Source organism: Homarus americanus, unplaced genomic scaffold, assembly GCF_018991925.1.
Source record: "Homarus americanus isolate GMGI-L3 unplaced genomic scaffold, GMGI_Hamer_2.0 scaffold2539, whole genome shotgun sequence".
Taxonomy (NCBI): domain Eukaryota; kingdom Metazoa; phylum Arthropoda; class Malacostraca; order Decapoda; family Nephropidae; genus Homarus; species Homarus americanus.
This window is the reverse complement of record NW_024725489.1, coordinates 9,079,588-9,084,329: the sequence shown is the minus strand read 5'-3', so window position 1 is coordinate 9,084,329 and position 4,742 is coordinate 9,079,588. Positions and strand designations below refer to the sequence as shown.

The window sequence follows — 4,742 nt, the reverse complement described above, 5'->3', positions numbered from 1 at the left end:
CCACCCATCATCACTACATATAACAGATCGGTAAAGTACAGTAGGTTCCGAGATTCACGTGCGGACACAAACACACATACTTCTTTGTTTTATATATATATATATATATATATATAATTATCTAGTAGATGAAATAAATTAATAGTGAATCAAACACAGAGTAATGTAATTAAAGTCTTCATTTATATTCCTTGTGCAACACCTTTAGAGTCGGCACTGAATCATAGTTAAGATGATATATATATATATATATATATATATATATATATATATATATATATATATATATATATATATATATATATATATATATATATATATATATATATATATATATATATATATATATATATATATATATATATATATATATATATATATATATATATATATGTGTGTGTATATATATACACAAGGGGTAAATAAAATAATAAGTCATGCCAAATATGAAACAAAGAAAAGCGAGAGACGATGAAATTTAAATATATACCAACATACTACAATATGCAATTTCGATCCCTATACTTTCCTCGCCATTTCTACCACCCTCCTCACTAGAATCCCAAAATGGGGTTCTCTTGACCTTAGTAATAAGAAAAGTCCTCCACTAGACGTTTTTTTTGTACAGTTAAAATATAAAAGCTCGTTATACAGGTCAGACGAATGTACATCGTGTTCTGTGAGTGAAAGTTTCCTCCCAACAGGCTGGTGAACAATGAATACCAAGAGCATCGTATTCCTGCTGGTGCTGGTGATCTTGGCCGTTTCAGTTGTCAATGGTAAGTCACCATAATTATATTTTATCTTAGTGTAGTGTTTGCTGAGTTACCCAGGTGCTTGGCAAGGCACCCTTGTGCTTGATACGTCATTTCAGTGTTGATGAGTCACTCTAGACGTCTAGAGTTTGGTGAGTCATCATGATGCTTGAAGATTGACAAAAATTATGATGATATAAATGATAAAGGAAGAGAAACTTGTTCTTAATATCAGTTTTAAGCAAACCTTTCTCACTACGAAATTTTCCAAATTTTATTCTTTCATCTTTTTTTAATTAATTTTAAAGTAATCTCTTTCACACATTGCAAGAAAATGTATTGAACTCCTCTTCCGATACTTAGATATTGCATTAAGACTGACATAATGTTATTACGAGTTTGTTTTTAATAACGGTTTTCCGAAAATGCAAAGTTTTAAATGCATACATACATACATACATACATACATACATAAATACCCCTGTACATAAATACATACATACATACATACATATGCAGGTAAGTCACTGTGGGTGTGCGTGATCCAGGTATATGCTGATAACCACAAGGAAAGAAGAAAGCACGAAGTTCCCAAGCACTTTCGTGTAATTGGATTCCTGGCCTGTCCTAACAGGCCAGGAATCTGTTGCGTTTTACATACAGGAAAGTGGTTTTCTTACGGTAGAACTCGGATACCTTCACACTGGTTATTCACCCAAGAGATTATGGTGTATCACTACGTAGAATTTAGCTCTGCTTCCGGCATTCAATGCGTTGTGTACTTGATAAATGATGATTTAATGAATTCCACTAACTTCCAACATCCATCTAAGTTATTGGCTATACTTTGTCATAACCAATCAGTCAGTACCCTTGGTAATAATAATAATAGAGGGATCACAGATACGGGCAGATGATTGCACTTACGTTTATTTGGCACAATTCCATACACTGGACTTATAATTTGCATGGATAGGTCAGTCACTCACATTCACGCCACAGTACCGTAAGTTATAAGGGAGAGTTTGTGAACCTGGAGAATTAATTGTTTTAGATCTATTAGGCCGGCCTGGAGTGCTCTTGTAGCAAACAGGCCCTCACCATTGATCACTTCCTTTACAGGATGTGTTAACTTGTCGCTGGACTTAACAAAAATCTCGGGGATTTGCACACACAGACTCGTAGCACTGGTAGGACTGTATGGTCCATGTTCTTAAGTCCGCGGAGCAGGAGGTCTTCTCTAACCCAAGGTCTAAAGCCCACTGGCTAAATTGTTTTTTTTTGAGGCGTGAAGTGATGAACAGTACACCACTGTCTCACTAGCCTGCCCCCCTATCGGCTGGCTAACATGCCACTAATTGAAAACATGTCCCAGTTATGGCTGGCCGGTTACCTTATCTCTACCGTAAACAAACATTTGGGATGGGTTGTGCAGGAGGCCCAACGCAACCCATGACATTATCCAATGCCCTGTTTGTTCATTTGAGGGATAATAAGCATTGCATTGACTGGGATAATGCCTCCTCAATATTACCTTGTAATTCAATTGACAGAATGAACATTATAGAATCTAGTCTCATTAAACATACCGAATCTGTCAAAATGAATTTGAGTAATGGGATATACAAACTAGATAATTTCGTAATTAAGAAGATTTGTAACCAGTTGAGAAGGTTGGGTCAGCTTACCCTCTGACCTGACTACAAACTCCTGTGGTGCTTTTTGAGGATTAGTAGGGTCATTACCTAATACCTGACCATTGTGGACTTAATCTCACCCTCCTCTGTATATATATACCTTGTTTTGTATTTCTTCTTAGCCTGTACTCACCCCTGAAGATGTGAATTACACGAAAGCGCGTGGGAACTTCGTGTTTTCTTCTTTCCTTGTGGTTATGTATACGGCATGCATACATACATACATACATACATACATATACATACATATACATATATACATACACATATATAGATATACATACATACATACATACCTGTTCATACATACATGCAAACATACACACATACATAATTAATATACATTTTGAAGTCCTTGTCATATATTTGTGATGTTTTTTTCTTAAATTTATAATCTATTTGACTCCAAATCTAGTATATTGAGTTTTAACAATATATAAGGATTTAATATTCAAATAAATTCTCAGTTCTACGTGAAGAAATCTAGAACAACCATAATATACTTAACAATATATATATATATATATATATACATATATATATATATATATATATATATATATATATATATATATATATATATATATATATATATATATATAACAATACCGTATACCAGTGTTACATAGAACACTAGTACCATGTACCAGTGTTAAATGGTACCTTAGTACCGTATACCAGTGTTACATGAACACCTTAGTATAAATGTGCAGTGTTACATGAACACTTATGTACCGTATACCAGTGTTACATGAACACCTTAGTACCGTGTACCAGTGTTAAATGAACACCTTAGTGCCATGTACCAGTGTTACATGAACACCATAGTATAGTGTACCAGTGTTGCATGAACACCTTAGTACCGTGTACCAGTGTTACATGAACACCTTAGTACCGTGTACCAGTGTTACATGAACACCTTAGTGCCGTGTACCAGTGTTACATGAACACCTTAGTACCGTGTACCGGTGTTACATGAACACCTTAGTACCGTGTACCAGTGTTACATGAGCACCTTAGTGCCGTGTACCAGTGTTACATGAACACCTTAGTACCGTGTACCGGTGTTACATGAACACCTTAGTACCGTGTACCAGTGTTACATGAGCACCTTAGTGCCGTGTACCAGTGTTACATGAACACCTTAGTACCGTGTACCAGTGTTACATGAACATCCTCGCACGAAGTATCAACAAGGAGATGTTTTAAACGTGGCTTCTTTCTCCCCTCACCCATATTCTCCCACGACAAAAGTGAAATAACTGGGTTAGTGGTTTTCCTATCTACTTCTAACGCCCTCCTTTCGTCTCCCACAGGAAGCAGAGATAGACGCTGCTCACAACTCGGCGGGATCTGTTTAAGTGATTGTAATTACGTAAATACAGTACATGGCGGATTATGCTTCGGCAGTGATGTCTGTTGCCGGTTAATACAGACTTACGGCTAGTCCACAACGGCAGCCAGACCTGACGGACGCCACCATGACCTATGCGACAAAAACACCCTCAAATGTTTTTGGCGATCATCGACGAAACTTCTGTTTTGACATGCAACTAGAAAACATGCTTTGCTTGTGAAATGTTTTTTTGAGGTTATTTGAATTCTGCCACAATCTTTATTTTCTTGATTATGCACATTTTAAGTAATGATGAAGAATATTAGTAAAATCTAATTTAACTTGAGACTTGTGTCATTAGCATGTACATCTGGCATCTGCCTACTCTTGAAGTGTATTGTCTTGTTTATTTCCTTATCTAGATATATTAATAATGTTTATCTTTGTGTTCAGAGCTTGATAATAAACTTGCTATGCTATAACTGATATAATTGCCTCTTATACCGACACTTATTCCCTCATTGGACCCGTAAGAGACCCGTTTTGTTATGTTAGTTTGTTTACTGTCACCTGAACACACTGTAAAGAGTTGAAGAAACGGTTTTACTCCACTGCTGTAGCAACATGAGTAACTTCTGGAGCAGGAAAAAGGAAACAGACCGAATGAGAACAAAAGAGAAGGGAGAGAAGGTAGCATATACTGTATTCAAAACTTATATAAGCATCTACCCAACTTTTCCTTGTAAACCATTGTCTGCCTAAATGATTTTCACACATACTTTTAACTGAAATTGTGTGAAATGGTCTCCAGGCATTTTTTTCAATGAAAAGTTATTAATTTATGTATAGATTTGATATAAGAAATGTGTTATAAACACCAATAATAAGATTATGCAATGAATTACTTATAAAACTCATAATTAATAAACTATTGAAAAGAAAATTTCGTTTTAA

The 4,742-nt window shown here is 35.4% G+C and overlaps 1 long non-coding RNA gene across 1 annotated transcript; it reads left to right on the top strand.

The window, feature by feature from the left end:
- Window positions 1–416: 416 nt before the first annotated feature.
- Window positions 417–4,270, top strand: LOC121865079. Its single transcript, XR_006088718.1, has 2 exons — window positions 417–779; window positions 3,769–4,270. It is a non-coding gene; the product is annotated as an uncharacterized LOC121865079 (long non-coding RNA).
- The last annotated feature ends 472 nt before the right edge of the window (window positions 4,271–4,742 follow it).